Raw genomic sequence first — 17,516 nt, forward strand, 5'->3', positions numbered from 1 at the left:
TTTCTGTTCCTCATAATACAAGGATATTTTGCTCACTGGATGCACAGTCTACATGTAGATGGACATGTCTCGGACTTTCCCTAGAAAACAAATGGTTCAAATGGCTCTGAGCACTATGGGACTTAACTTCTGAGGTCATCAGTCCCCTAGAACTTAGAACTACTTAAACCCAACTAACCTAAGGACATCACACACATCCATGCCCGAGGCAGGATTGTAACCTGCGACCGTAGCGGTCGAGGGTTCCAAACTGTAGCGCCTAGAACCGCTCGGCCACCCCGGCCGGCTCCTAGAAAACGACAGGTCTTTTGTGAGCATCTTTTTAGCGAGTCAGCACTGTTGCTAGGACTGGTTTTTGCATTAGTGCTGAGTATCCGCACGGCCTCTGTCCTCTCACTAACTGCAACTCTCGGTCTATCTACTGGTAGACCCAGCTTCTTTTTTCTCCTTATGTTCCCTTTTCTTCATTACGTTTATATCACTCCTTCATGTTGTCATGTTGTCTTTACCTTTCTTATGTCCTTGCTGTTCCCGATATCTTGATTCATCTGACTTGAAAATCTTCTCAGGTTAGTATTTTATTCTCAAAAAGTTTCTTTCTTATATTCTGACTCTTTGATCTCTTATTTCTGGGTCTATTCTTTGTAATTCTCGCTTTTATCGACTTCTTTTCTTTCCGTAAATACAGGAACATTTGTTTCGTTAGCCTATACGTATTCGTTCGGTAGGAATGTTAAAAGTAGACTTATCCTCGTTTTGCCATTACTTCTGATATTTTCTCTATATTTTCGTAGATCTCTGCGTTACTTCTCATTTTCCAATCACCTGTAAATTGAATTGCACTCATGATTTCTAATAATCCGTCTTTAAAGTATATCTATTCTGTCCAGATTATTCCTCATCGATAGGCATTCACTTCCACATGAAAATGTTGTTCTTACCGCTGTGAAATAGTATTTTAGTTTTGCTTTTCTGGATATATTTTCTGTTGTAGACAGTTTTTGGCAAACCGGATGCTCTTTCCATTTTATTAACTCGTACAGTTGCTGAATTTTTTCTGTTCTATTAGCCTACATTGTTCGTCCAAAATATTTAAATTTACTAACGCACTCTGATTTACCTCTTAGTGTTTCTATGTATTTTGAGCATATTTTATACTTGTCACGATTGCTGTTGCTTCAGCCAAAATTTTGAGATAAGTTTTATCGCCTATTTTTTCCGTAAGGTTTATTTGAGTAACTATTTCACTCAGATTTTCTAAATGTATTGAAAAATTTTCTGCAAAAGCCAGGAAGTTTGCCTTAATTGCATTTGATTTTCTTCCTAGAATTATTTCTTCCGTCACTTTTTAGTTTCAGATTCCACTAGAGTACATTTCAAGTATGTGTCATGAGAAGCAGACTGTACTCATCCTAGTAAAACCCGTATTTTGTTAAATGGTATGCCTGCGAGTGAACCAGCTGCGTCTCGCCTGAAACTTCGCCAAATACCTGTCGCTCGGCAAGTGCATTCGTGTAAGAGTTACACTTTCTAAGAATTACTTCAGTCAATCTGGGCCTGACGTCTTCTCTCCGAAATTAACTCGCTGTGAAGGGCGAGAGCAAAATATATTGCTTCCGTGGATGATAGTCTAATTGCATACGGAGCAGCCAAACGATAATTCGTATTTTCCTCTATTATCTACGATCCTTACTTTCCTCATGTTCACGAATAATGACGGTTGCAAGTCTCCCTGATTTTCTCATTTTATAACTGTCAAAGTTACTAAACTGGTTCGATTGTTACGTATACTACGCATCTATGAATGTATAGCCAAACTCTATACGGAACTCGATCGCAAGGTTATCTGTATACTTCTGACCATTACTCTCAGCAGCTCCACAAAATACTGATTTTGTCCTTATTTCTTAATAGACTGGATTCTATGTACATCATCACAATTCAAAAACAGTCTCATCTTACTGTGATCATATTTTTATGGTGTTACAAATTCATTTTGGACCGGACCTACGAAGATCCGTATAGCGGTGTCAGGGTAAACAGTGGACCGCGAGAAAGGTCTCCTACCGAACAGCTTATTGTCATTTACCTCGTGTGTGAAGAGAGCGTGCGCTCTAACCATCGTTAGACGTCGTGCCTCGTCCCTTCTGCCACACCTGAGTACACTTCTTCACGGTTTCTCGTATTTGCTGAGGACTCCACGGAGACAGTCTTTACTACAGTCGAAGACTATATTTGACGGCCAAATAGAAGCCCCAGACTGAGACGTTTGCCTACAGTACTAATGATCGTCTTGCACACAGAAGCTTACGTAACGTGGTTCGAGGCGGGTCGAGACTAAGGGTATAAGGAACTAGAAACTGAATCCTGTGCCTTTAATAATTCTTACCGCTGCACAGGGATAAAGCGACGAATTGTGATTTATCTGCCGTTCTTTGCATTTGTTTCAGGAGCTACTAACACTCGTGTCGTCGAAGATTTTTTCTCTGCTCGTGTAGATTTTGTGAATTTCGTGCATTGGAACTTTTCGCCCTGCAGGTACTTTTCTCCTTTACGTGTGACACGCTCTTGGTTATTGATCGAAGGTTTGGATCTTAGTCAATTTGAGGGGAATCATACGAAGAACATGCTGCTTTGATCATAATCCACCGACCTCTTTTTCGAGACACAGTCTTTAGATAATTGGTTGGTGACAATGGATGGCCCTCTTGTGCAGCAACTTGATGTGAAGGTCATATGATACAGTCGAAACCGGTAATTTGAAAATATAATTGTGACTGTGTCATAAAATAATAAAAAAAGACTTTTTGTATTGCATGCTTTGTTTGGACTACTTGGGCCCGCTATCTTATAAGTTTTATGCAAGCCATAGTGCTCCAGTCAGTTCACTTAGCCGGAATCAAAGACGCCCACTGTGCAGCCCTTACACTGCGCAGCTGAGGCCGTGGACTCCGTTGCCCAAGCAGAACCTCGTGGAGGTGGGACCACGTGGGGATCTTTTATCTTCTCTTTTTGTGCCAGTAGCAGGTATATTATACTTATTAAATTATTACATATGAAATTGGAAATAGGAAATTATAAAAGGAAAAAAATTATTTGAGAAGAACGATAAAAGAAGATGGGCTAGATTGAGTAGTAGATATACCTCCACATGCGCTGCCCATGTGACCTCGCGCCCTGCATCATCGTACAGTGCCTTCCACGGTTACTTACCTTTGTTTTTGAGTCATCAGTCTTCTGACTGGTTTGATGCGGCCCGCCGCTAATTCCTCTTCTGTGCCAACCTTTTCATCTCAGAGTAGCACTTGCAGCCTAGATCCGCTATTATTTGCTGGATGTATTCCAACCTCTGTTCTTCCTCTGCAGTTTTTACCCTTTACAGCTCCCTGTAGTACCACGGGAGTTATTCTCTGATGTCTTAACAGATGCCCCATTATCTTGCTGGTTCCTCGTGTCATTGTTTTCCATGTAGCCCTCTCCTCAGCGATTCTGCGGAGGAGCTCCTCATTTCTTACCTTATCAGTCCACTTAATTTTCGAAATTCTTCTTGATTTGCAATAATAATGATTATAAAAGGTGGCAATTTTATTTACGCACTGTCTTTTAAATAGGTATGATGCTATCTGATACTCAAGTACTAATGCAAAGAAACGTAATGCTTTAAATTCTTGCTATGATTTGATCTTTAAAATTTAATAATTCTCTTCCTATTAATATTTAATTAATTAACTTGCGTCGTTCAGATTTCGTAACGCTGACGGCGTTAAAATTTAAAGTTGTTCAGTCCCTGTTTTGTTTTCTTTCAATTGTTGCGAGCCAGCAATGGTGCAATGCTGTTCGCTTTCAAGTCCACACATTTATAAAAATCAGGTCCAGGAAACACTTTTGTGATCACGGTTGCGATTTAGACGGTATTCGCGTAATTGTACTGATTAAGAGTTATCGTTTCCGAAAGATGCAGGTTCGAGTAAAGCTGTGTGCACTTTTGCGTGTATAATGAAAATATTACTAACACGTCACGTAACAAAAAGTAACATGCGAATCACAAAAGTGGTCAAATGAAGAAAATGTATGATGACATAAATGTTCTTCGCTGTTATTCAGGACAGGTTTAGATTAAACACCGCAATTTTCAGTCTTTAGAAATCACAAGACAATAAACTTTAGAAATATTTGTTTTGAATAACTAGTATTTACCTTTTCTTATACAATATGGTGATTGTCCGCAAGGATTATCTCCCTCTCTCCTTTTTATAGCCTTTATACATTCACATTACATACATCGATTAAGAAACTTTTCTTTCTCTACCGACCAGTACGAGAACAAAATCCGCCCGGACCAAAATGTCTTACATAGAATCAGTTCTCACTTAACAATCATATATAGTTTCGTAGTACAAACAATGCTAATTTATTCCGTGCACTAGAAAGTCTTTGATTCACTGAGCACAAAAATTAAAATAATGAAATTATAATTACATTTTTAATATCGTCAATTATTCTTTATATCATGAAAATAAGGCTTGACATCGTCGTAATATTATTTTTCATCGTTGTATCACTATATTCTGTAGGATCACATTGCTAATGCTTCGATACTCTTCTATTCCAATTTCCCCACAGTCCATGTCTCACTATCGAACAAAGCTAAGCTCCAAACGTATATTCTCAGAAATGTCTTCCTCAAATTAACTCCTATATTTGATATTAGTAGACATCTCTTGGGCAGGAATGACCTTATGGCCTGTGTTAGCCTGCTTTTGATGTCCTTGCTCAACTGGGCACCCGCTAGTCATCTTCAGGTAAGCCATACAAGACTGACGAAGATTCGCTCCGCTCCACACTGTATCATAAGCCGACTTATACTAATTTCTATGTTCAAGCGTCAAGTTGTCATCACCTGTCGCGAACTATGAGCTTGCTTTGAACAATCGTGCACACAGTTGACTCTGCCTCAGATCTACACTCACGCTCATAAATTAAGGATAATTGCAGAATGTGGTGCCATACGACGTGGCACTACACAAAACTGGCGCTAGTAACATAGGCACACAGGGAACACACACGACACAGATCTGTAAGCCCACGGTATTGGTGATAAGTTGAGAAAACCGTCCCGAAACACATGTGCTGCAAAACGCCACTGTTTCCTGCGCATGTACCCCGAGATCAATGTGGGGTCTGATCACCATGGACACGTACACAGGCCGCACAACGGGTTGGCATACGCTGGATCAGGTGGTCGAGCAGCTGCTGGGGTATAGCCTCCCATTCTTGCACCAGTGCCTGTCGGAGCTCCTGAAGTGCCCAACGGATTTGAAGACGTGCAGCGATACATCGACCGAGAGCATCTCCGACGTGCTTGATGGGTTTAGGTCTGAAGAACACGCAGACCACTCCATTCGCCTGATATCTTCTGTTTTAAGGTACTTCTCCACGATGGCAGCTCGGTGGGGCCGTGTGTTATCATCGATCAGGAGGTAGGTGGGACCCACTGCATCCCTGAAAAGGCGGACATACTAGGGCAAAATGACGCCCTGATAAACCCGTCCTGTTACAGTTCCTCTGTCAAAGACATGCAGGGGTGTACATTCACCAATCATAACCCCATCCCACACCATCAAACCGCGACCTCCATACAGGTCCCTTTCAAGGACATTAAGGGGTTGGCATCTGGTTCCTGGTTCACGCCAGATGAAAAACCGGCGAGAATCACTGTTCGGACTATTCGGGCTATACCAGAACTCGTCTGTGAACATAACCTGGGACCCCTGTTCCCATGACCACGTACTGTGTTCTTGACACCAGGCTTTACGGGCTCTCCTGAGACCAGGGGTCAGTGGAATGCACCTTGCAGGTCTCTGGGCGAATAAACCATGTATGTTCAGAGGTCTGTAGACTGTGTGTCTGGAGACAACTGTTCTAGTGGCTGCGGTAAGGTCCCGAGCAAGGCTACTTGCAGTACTCCGTGGCCGTCTGCGGGCACTGATGGTGAGACATCGGTCTTCTTGTGGCGTTGTACACTGTGGACGTCCCGTACTGTAGCGCCTGGACACGTTTCCTGTCTGCTGGAATCGTTGCCATAATCACGAGATCACACTTTGTGGCACACGGAGGGCCCGTGCTACGACGTGCTGTGTTTGACCAGCCTCCAGTCGCCCTAGTATTGTACCCCTCATAACGTCATCAATATGTGTTCTTTGAGCCATTTTTAACACACAGTCAACGTTAGCACGTCTGGAAACGTCTGCACACTTACTCGCTGCACCGTACTCTGACATGCACCAACATACCTCTGCGTATGTGGACTGCTGCCAGCGCCACCGTGCGGCGACCGCAGGTCAAATGCACTGCATGGACATACCCGCAAACCGCCCACCAGAGCGTTGTTTCACCATGTATCAGCATTATCCTTAATTTATGAGCATGACTGCAGATAGTTTGCCCAAAGAGCTGGCCTACCTAAAGACAGTGTTAAGAAAAAATGGATATTGCGCCCTACGGATAAACAGTAAAGTTCAGTAAAGCACGATTTGTTACTGCGAATAGCCAGAATTTACAAAATACCTTGTCACTGTGGTGTGGGTTACATAGGACATACCACACGCATTGTGAAGGAAACCTGCACCGAACTTCAACGTTGACACTTTTTGCAACCAAAAAGTCCGCTATTGCCGAACACTGTATTTCCATTGGAAATTCAATGGCGTATGATAAAACTACAATTCTGATTAAGGCAACATGTTTTTGGGCCTCCACTATTGAAGATTCCTTGGAAATACGCCTTGCGCCAAAAGTGATGAACCGTGACAGCAGCTACTAGTCGGACAGTGAATGGAACCCCATCAGCTCCACGATCTGTTCAGATCGAGGACGACTGGGTGCGTTAACGGCCGCGGCAAGCGGTAACGTAAAAGATAGCTGAGTTCTGCGGTTCCATCAGCTAGGGCGCTGCCGGCGGGAAGTGTGCGGGCAACTTGATTTTGGCGCATGCGAACACTACCCCTTGCTAAGACTGCAATATATCGACGGAAAAAATATCAATGTACCCGCCGAAAAAATGTCGGCTGCACAGCGGAAAAAACTGTCAGTTTTAGAGCTTTGTATTTAAGCATTCCTTTATTATTAGATCTTCTGTGCATCAACGAGCTAGCAGCCCGCTTATCCCGCATAGAGCAAGAATTGAAAGGGAAACGATGCAACGTTCACGCTTGGCGATAACGACATTGCTAACAATGGCCGGCCGGTGTGGCCGAGCGGTTCCAGGCACTACAGTCTAGAACCGCGCGACCGCTACGGTCGCAGGTTCGAATCCTGCCTTTGTCATGGAGGTGTGTGATGTCCTTAGGTTAGTTAGGTTTAAGTAGTTCTAAGTTCTAGGGGACTGATGACCTCAGATGTTAAGTCCCATAGTGCTCAAAGCCATTTTGCTAACAATGGTAACTGCAGGTAAATGGCACAATAAAAAAATCCGATGGATCAGTCGTTCGGTTTCGTCAGAGATCAGATTTGTCCGGAACACTTCCTATCGACTTCGCTATTTTTTCCAATTCTGCAAACGCCAGCTACCTATCTCCTGTAGTGTCAAAATTGCGTAGTGAAATTAAACACTGCAGTTTCTATTGGTAGCGCTCAGCGCCGATTACGTCACCATTTCCCCTCACACGTCTCCACCCACCACAAAGAGCAGTCTTGTCATTTACATTTTTTGTTCATCAATTTCATCAACTGTTTTTGAAGAAAACCGATGTGAAGAAATAGCACATTAGTTGCGTTAAAAATTGTTTTTCAACGCAATTGGTATGCTATTTCTTCACATCGGAATCTTGTTATTGCATTCACACTGCCAACCCCCGCAGTGAAATGGGACTTTTTCTTTGTGCCTTCTATCCTCGCTTCACACAATCAAAGAGAAAGACTGTAAGTGATGAAAGCTAAGAAGTAGCAAGACTCCTTCACACAGTGAAAGTAAAATTATGTTCTACTACAATTTCAAAAGAACAACTTCAAATATTTGTCGAAAATTGCGAAAACAATATAATATAAAATAAAAATATCGGCACTCAGTGTTGTCTCCACATCGCCTATATATATATCAACATTTTTTGAAAAGATACCGCTGTATCGATATTTTATCAACAGCCCTAGTCCCAGGGCCCTATACATTGAGATAACAAATGGTTCAAATGGCTCTGGGCACTATAGGACTTAACATCTGAGGTCATCAGTCCCCTAGAACTTAGAAATACTTAAACCTAACTAACCTAAGGACATCACATACATTCATGCCCGAGGCAGGATTCGAACCTGTGACCGCAGCGGTCGCGCGGTTCCAGGCTGAAGCGCCTAGAAACGCTCGGCTACTGGGGCCGGCTTATTATTATTATTTCATCGTAAATTTCAGTAAGTTCGTCAGCCTGGGAAACCCCTCTGACACTTTTCTAGAGTACATTGCAAGCATGTGTCAAGAGAACCAGACTGTACTCATCCTAGCGAAACCCGTATTTTGTTAAATGGTATGCCTGCGAGTGGACCAGCTACGGGCGGCTTTGAGATAACAAAATTCATGCCATAGCGATGTGCACATATAAAGACGGCAGTACATCGCGTACACAACTATGAAAGGGTAATGCATTGGCGGAGCTGCCATTCGTACTCAGGTGATACATGAGAAAAAGTTTCCGAGAGCAGCGGTGTTTGCGCAACGTACGACGAACGTATCCGTTAGAACAGTGCGGCGAAATTTAGTGTTAATGGGCTTTGGCAGCAGACGACCGACGCGAGTACCATTGCTAACGGTACGACATCGCCCGCAGCGCCTCTCCTGGGCTTATGACCAAATCGGTAGGATCCTAGGCGACTGGAAAACCGTGACCTGGTCAGATGACTCCCGGTTTCAGTTGGTAAAAACTGACAGTGGGGTTGGAGTGTGGCGCAGATCCCACGAAATCATGGACCCAAGTTGTCAATAAGGCACTGTGCAAGCTGATGGGGCCCATAATGCTGTAGGCTGTGTTTATATGGAATGCATTAGGTGCTCTGGCTATGTTCGGCTTCTTGGAGGCCATTTACAGCCATTCATATACTTCAAGTTCACAAAGAACGATGGAATTCCTATGGATGACAATGCACCATGTCACTACTCCACAATTGTTTGCGATTGGTTTGAAGTATATTCTGGACAGCTCGAATGAATAATTTGGCCACCCAGATCGCCCGATGTGAATCACATCGAATATCTATGGGATTAATCGAGAGGTTAGTTCGTGCACAAAATTCTGCACCGACAAAAACTGCGCAATTATGGGCAGCAATAGAAGCAACATGGCTCAATATTTGTGCGGGGGACTTCCAACGACTTGTTGAGTCCATGCCAACTTTTGTCACCTTAGTGTATACTACGGAAAGGAGCAAGTCTTTGCCAGTCTTCGATGGCCCACCTGAAGGTGACTGACAGGTGCCCTGTTGAAATATCATGGGATGTATTAAACGACGACCGGGTAAAAGTCCGATATTTTCTTCAAATTTCATGTCGCTTTGCACATACATAGAAGAAGTTGGAACCAAACGTTAAATACGGCGCGATTGTGGCAACGATGTCCGAGCAGCTTGTTACACAGAAGTGTGTGATGAACACGGCAGCACGTAGAGTTAACCGGCTTTGAACCAGGGGTGATAAGTGCAAGACGCGTAGATGATAACATATAAGAGATTACTCAAGCATTCACGTTTGCGACCTCAACACGGTGCAGGGTGAATCTTCAGTATCGCAGAGACCATGTTTCCACATACTCGAAACGCGGCACACAACGACCGCAGGTGTTAGAGTGAACGTCACGTCACTTCCGCAGATCCGTACGGTCTGATCAACGCTCTACTTCGAGCCAGAACGCCGGTGATATGGATGTGGAGCATTAGGAGCCCATTTCTACCGGGACTGCATGGGGCACATGCAGCATACACACTACAGCAGACAGGCCGAAAGTAGGTGTCTGCTTTGGTACCTACTTTTGCTTTTGCATCAGTGGCACTTTGATCTATTTCCACATTTTCTCTGCTACATCGGCTACACTTGGGTCTTTGCCTGTTGCCTTTCAAGCAAGTTTGATTCAGGTATTGAATGGCGAGGGCGTGGTTGCCTAGCTTGGGCAGGTTAGGTTTCGAAACGAGGAAGTCTGTTAGAGTGTAGGTGTCAGTTGGATGTGTTTGTTGTCACTGCGGCCAGGCAGTGCTGGCCAAGAAGTGGTCGCTGTATGTCTGAGGTATTCTATTTCGGCCCCGCTGCGGATAATGGCGTGATATTGGTATTATGTCACTGCAATAAGATGCACTGAACGGGAGAGAGAGAGAGAGCCACTTATGAGTGCAATAATGAGTTCGTATTGAGGACGTATTGAGAACAAGCATATACCTCTCCTGTCTATCTGTCTTAAAGTGTACTTGTTCTTTACGACTTGGAGTGCTACACTTAAACGGTGTGATTAAGTAGGTGTTTTTGCTGCCTTTCGGCACGTGCCCTACAGCTGTATTAGCAGTGGAAATACGATTCGACAGTTTTCGGAGTTGGGAATTCAGTAGATACATCAGTTTAGGGCGTACCCTGGTATGGAGTTACGTACGCGCAACAGTTTTTATGCGACGCCATCGAGGCGACTATGCGTGCAGTGACGGCGATATGAAGGTAAGGGCAACGCAGCACCCATTTCCCGAGTGGAGGAAATCTCCGACCCGGCCACGAATCGAACCCGGTCCTCTTCGGTTAGGTGTCCGCCGCGCTGACCCGCAACTGCCGAGGCGGGCTGAGTCTTCTCGTTGAACATGTAGCAGAGTGGTAATAACACCTGTGTGGCAGAGATTGCTCTGTTTATGAACTGTTTTTAACATGTGATCGGGTGTAGTAAGTCGGCACTTCATTCACCAAACAGATCTTACACTTTTCATGCCATCTTCAAGTGTGTATTTTTTTGTATGACATTGCTGAGAGCTCCAGTTGTTTGTTATCAATCAGCTGAACTGTGTAAGGATTTTGTAAATTTTTATGTACAACAGTAATTATAAAGTTAGTGCAAATCTCTTATCTCTATATCCAATTCGCACCTCTCGTAAATTTAATTAACTGAAGCCTTAACTTCGTCAGATAGTAGAAGAGAGCAAGCTTGGAGCATAGCTCAGTGGCGACGTGGTAGTACGTAAACTAAATATTGTCGTACCTAATCCAAGTCCGTTTTTTCAATCAAAGACTACTGTTGCTCGTATTATACAATCACAAAGAACAAATTCTTGGCTTGGTAAGTTATTTTAGGGTCGGTAAGTCACTTAGAGAACTACGAGATTTTATTCACTTTTTTTGTATTGTTGTGGCGTTGCGACGTCATTTCGACGAAATGTAACAACTTTACACATGAATGCATAAATCTTCGCTTCTTCCTTGTTAATTTAGAATATATTCAATAGACTCCAAATGTTCCGTTCGCTATATAAGTATCAGTAGAACCACAAGTGAGAATAATTGTATTCTGTTAATTTGGACCATTCAGTCTTCAGGCAAGTTTTATATAAAAAACAGAAGCTCTTAACAATATCCTGGCAGCAACAGCCCACTGTAAGTAAATCGAATATATATATAATGGAAGCCCTTAAAAATATCTGGCAGCAGCAGTCCACCGTAAGCGAAGCGAGGAAAAATATCCTCGATCCGAAAGCAACATCATCTGGAGGAATGAACGCAGCGTTCACATCACGTCCACTGTTTTTTTAAATGGTACACCATCGTCAATAACAAATTCGCGACCAATGGAAATTACGCCTTACGCAGACCGACGGTTGAATTATGTGTAAGAGTATTGACACATTAATCCACAGATTTACTTGCGGACACGCAGGTGATGTGTGGAATTTCGTCCGCCAGAAATCAGCAGTGATCAACAGGACAACAACTACGACCGGAAATACTCATATGCCCCAGAACAAAGAACAATGCTGAAGTCGGGATGTCCACGCATACTGGAACATGTATAATACATCACCGAGCAGCAGCGAACTATGACAGTTTACCATAAACTGAAAACGAACACTGGAAAATCACGAAATATGCCAGATATACGTAAAATTTTGGCAATGCTAAAAACAATGACCACACTATAATTGCGATATAGTCGACGTAGTACGACTGCAGTTGATGGAAGCAAATGCAGTTATTTAACACTTATACTGTTTTATAACTGCTATTTCTTTGGTATTTTCATTTCTATTTTTAAAATACTGCCTGCAAGAAAAGAGAGACAGGTATAAAATTTTCTTTTACATATCTAATATTTTAACCTCCTGTGAGTGAAGATTTTTCGCCCTTCGGGAACAAACCTAATATCTGATGTGATGGAAAGGACGACAAACCTTACGATTTTCGTTGCAACATATAGCTTTTTTTACCTACTTAACTAATAACATAAACATGACAGCACAGTAAAGCAACCAAGAGAATAATAATAATAACTAGAAACGAAGTACAAGAAGAAGGTTATTACAATGAGACTCCTGGTAGTGCCGATGATATAGCTCTGGCCTCTAAAAGAAAGAAATCGTAATTACTGTGATGAAAAAAGCGTGTAACTTGTATGATTTGCCGATAACATAATACTTTTTTCTGTGCTGCTTGATATGAATATGTCTATATTACGTTGAAAGATTGTACATTTAGTATAAATAAATAATTTTCGCCAAAACAATTGCTTTGTCACATACACTAGCCGTTGATCTCGTAAATGTCGGAAGACGGAGATCGATTCCCAAACGTTTAGTTTTATACTGCAGCACAGTTAAGGAGGAGTCTCTCCTAGCCAAATGAGAGCGACTTCTTTGCAGGCTCAATGGTTCTTATTTGAGGATTTTTTCGCCCGTTATTGTTCCTCCATTCTGGCGTTTCAGTGCCCAAACTGGTGTTCAAAGCTGACAATGTAAAGTAGCCCTCAACAGACACAGTGGATTGGAGGCTTTCGGCGATATCCCGTTACGTTGCAGTCAGTGGAACACGGGACTCACGGTGATAGGGGATCTGCTGTGTGGAGACCGTTCCGTGTGTCTCTAAAGCACACAGGATGCGACTCCTCGCATGGCGGCGCTAGCGGTAACTTTCCGTCCGCACCTGGGGTTCACACATGGAACTCGTACGAGCAACGGTGATCCACCGGCTGCATGACACTTTCCGACGTGCTGTTGGCTAGATCGTTTCTGATTCTGCCCTAAATCATTCCTGATAATTTACATTGAGATGTTGAAAAAATTTCAGTCCGGAACTGCGCTGCTGCTACGGTCGCACGTTCGAATCTTGCCTCGGGCATGGATGTGTGTGATGTCCTTAAGTTAGTTAGGTTTAAGTAATTCTAAGCCTAGGGGACTGATGACCTCAGACGTTAAGTCCCCTAGTGCTTAGAGCCATTTTTGTTGAAAAAATGCCTTTGCATATGCTTGCAATTATTTTAGACATTCCACGTAGTATTGTGTGGTCATAATTGAAGTGCCGTTACTCACATAGGTCCTGTATGCGCTGTAATTACCGTATGGTAGCGAAACTTGATAGATATTCTAGTGCGTTAATGCAGAACCTATTTACCCTCGAAAAAAAAATAGTTCAAATTTTGGCTACCAGGTGCAAATCTGGGGCTGTAAATGCAAGAAAGACGTGCAGCAATGTTTCCATATGTAACGTATTAGGAACGGAATGTAGACAGGAAAGATCACTCAAGTGAGAAAGGTATAAAGTTGATTATATTATTAACCGCCACTAATACAATTTGTTCAATACGAACAAATGGTGAATAATTCTTTGTGACCCACGTGTGGGGTACCATTCAGTCAGTGAATACATTTTGAGCTATAACACAAAAATTAATCATGTCATCCAAAATAAAGTTATGTCACTCACAGAGTATGTAACTAAAATCTGTTCACTTCTTCTCGTTCCCTGAGCAGTGGACAGTGCGCAGTGCTGTGGAGGGAGCACCATGACCACAGCGGGGAGTGGAGGCTCATGGAGTTCTCGCAGTACCCCCACGGGAGGGACAGGTTGCGTGAAAGCGCGTATTACAGAGACCTTTATCTTCACATGCGCTACATACCCGTAGCACAGCACAAAGACAAATAAAGAAATACACACTTGTTCACTGCCACTGAACAACCGTTCACTGCAGCACTGAACAGTTGTAGATCGCATACGTTGGCAGAAGCAGCAACAAACACGAAACGTCCCAAATTACGTCGACGAATTCCGAATACAACTATGGATCTCAGCGAACAAGGAAAAGTAAACACACTGTAGTATGTGAAATAGCACCTCCAATACTGGATTTGCACAGACGGGTGAAATTTGGCAACCTATTTAGCCGCTACAAACCTGTATTAAGCAAAAGAATGAAAATGCACGACAGACATAAATAAACCAAAGCTCAAATTAATGATTAACATATGTTTACACGCTTTCGTTATGTTACAGATATTTTTCTTGCTTTAGCCTCAGAGAACTCCTGTATGACTTCGTTGAAACCCGAACATTCAGCTAGTTCATATTCCATCGACTCCATTCCCAGCCCACACATTCGTACTTGGCACATTGTTGACCTCAGGTAGGTTTTAAGCACTCCAGGCTTCGAAAAACTGTTTGCTTTACTTGCTGCTCTCACCAGACGTGTTAGAAAAATGTGTAAGGCTACACTGAAGTTGCGTGCAAAGTAATATCCTTATACAAGTTTCAGCTGGTATGCTCCCGGGCTTTACCAACATCGAGGCCAATTTAAGTCCATCTTTGAAATTGACAAGACTGATGTCCAATGACTAAAGCCGTCGCAAATTTCGAAACAATTGGCACAACGCCAGGTGACATGTTCTTAATTTTGCTAATATCGTACAAAAACTCAAAAAGCTCACTGTACTTTCAGGCTGTTGAAATCTTCCACTGAATGCACATATTATAACATCCAGTACGTTAAAGTAAATATCTATTTTGCACTGCATTTATGGATCTTCAATTTGCTTACCGTCTCCCTGATACCGAAAATGTTTCTTCTTCACTCTCTTTCGTTTCTGAATTCTATCACCCACTGAGTTTTGAACGGGGTGATTCACGAATATATGAAAATATTTTAATGTGTTATTCTACAAGTAAAACAAACGAAAAAAGTTCATATAAACATAGGTCGGCAAATGTTTAGTTTCGAAGTTACGGCGAATAAAAGATTTTGCCTGAAATTTAGCAACTTCGCTAAACTGTACAAGGTTAAAGTAAAGCACGATTTCCATTAATTTTGTTGTTATTGGTCTGGTGAATCTAATAAAACATGTCCCAGACCCGCATCTGCGATAGTTTTCCAGAACATCCAGAAGAGCAAAGATTATTATACAAGTAAATTTGTTTACTTTCCATTAAGAATGTAGAAACGTTTATGTCATTGTTGGCAACCGTTAGTGAGTTGTTTCAGTCGTTTCCTAACCTTGAAACAAGTTTTCTGTACTGTTCAGTGAAAGAACATAATAGCAATAGTGTTTTTAAGTGAAACCACATAGTAACTGTTGTAGTTGGTAGAATATTTATGAAATAGGGATGCCTTTCAAATTTACGACAGCGGAATACGCCGATATCGTGTTTATTTATGGCAAATGTTATGGTAATGAACTCGACGGAGACATTTTTGAACATTTATCGTGAATATATTGTGAAATTGTGTGTACACTGTACAACTTCCTTAACACTAAGCTTTGTTTTTTCCGGTTTAACATGAATTCACATGTGCTATGGTATTAATAAACGCAGATTATCTGACACATTCATACACTTTCAGATAACGTTATTACCATCATTTTTCCAAAACTAAATTCTCTACAACTTCTGTTGAAAACTTTGTGCAGTTATCTGGAATTTACAAAACAAATTGGGCCAATTAGTTAATAAATTAAAAATTTTTACGAAATTACATCTTTTCTTCTCTGGTTGTTCTGCTGCAGATACATGTCTGGGACATGTTTTGGTATATTCACCAGACCAATAACAACAAAATAAATGGAAATCGTGCTTTACTTTAACCTCGTACAGTTTTTCAATGGCTCATATCAGCGAAGTCGCTAAATTTTAGGCAAAATCTATTATTAGCCGAAACTAAACATTTGTGGACCTATATTAACGTGAGCTTTTTCTTTAGTTTTACTTGTAGAATAACGTATTAAAATATTTGCATACCTTCTTTCAAAAAAAAAAAATGGCTCTGAGGACTATGGGACTTAGCATCTATGGTCATCAGTCCCCTAGAACTTAGAACTACTTAAACCTAACTAACCTAAGGACATCACACAACACCCAGTCATCACGAGGCCATACCTTCGTGAATCCCCCTGTATATCGAGTTGGTTTGCCACTTTTTCAGTGTGCAGACGGTTGTCTTGGAATGTGAAGTTCTCTCGGTAGTTTGTGAAATACCCTGTTGTGTTTTCGGAGAAGTCAATAACAGTCGACGTATCGGTGGCAATACACTGCTTAATAATTGCTAAGGAACACACACATTGTTGGACAGGAACAATCACAGGTGATCTTGGACGACACTGTACAGACATAACAGAGGTGGAGTGTTATATGTGCAGCAGAAAGTAGTGCAAATTTCACGACATGGGAAGGTGCAAAACAGACATAAATAACGTTCATGTTAGGTGAGACTCCCAACATAAGGGTCCATATTGGACTCGGTGAGGAATATGCCCCCTTAGGGCACTAATGAAATACGTGATCCAGTATTAGAATCAGAATTTAAGAGAGATTTGAAGGACTTACGATCACATAAGGCAGGAGGGATAAATAACATTCCATCAGAATTTCTAAAATCATTCGTGGAAGCGGCAACAAAACGACTATTCACGTTGGCGTGTAGAGTGTATGAGTCTGGCGGCATACAATCTGACTTTCGGAAAAATGTCATCCACACAATTCCAAAGACTGCAGGAGTTGACAAGAGTGCGAATTCTCTCACAGTCCTAGCTTAAGAGCACTTGCATCCAAGTTGCTGACAAGAATAATGTACAGAAGAATGGAAAAGAAAATTGGAGATGTGTCAGATGACGATCCATTTGCCTTTACGAAACGTAAAGGCATGAGAGAGGCAATTCTGACGTTCCGGTTGATAATGGAAGCAAGATTAAAGATTTGTCGACCTGGAAAAAGCGCTCAACAATGCAAAATGGTGCAAGATGTTCGAAATCCTGAGAAAAAGATATGTAAGCTGCAGGAAGAGACGGGTAATACACAATATGTACAAGAGCCAGGAGGGAATAATAAGAGTGAACGACCAAGAACGAAATGCTGGAATTAAAAAGAATGTAAGATGTAGTCTTTCACCCCTACTGTTCAATCTGTACATCGAAGAAGCAATGATGGAAATAAAAGAAAGGTTCAGGAGTGGGATTAAAATCCGAGGTGAAAGGATATCAATGATACGATTCGCTGATGATATTGCTGTCCTGAGTGATAGTGGAGAAGAGTT

Source organism: Schistocerca piceifrons, chromosome 1, assembly GCF_021461385.2.
Source record: "Schistocerca piceifrons isolate TAMUIC-IGC-003096 chromosome 1, iqSchPice1.1, whole genome shotgun sequence".
Classification (NCBI taxonomy): domain Eukaryota; kingdom Metazoa; phylum Arthropoda; class Insecta; order Orthoptera; family Acrididae; genus Schistocerca; species Schistocerca piceifrons.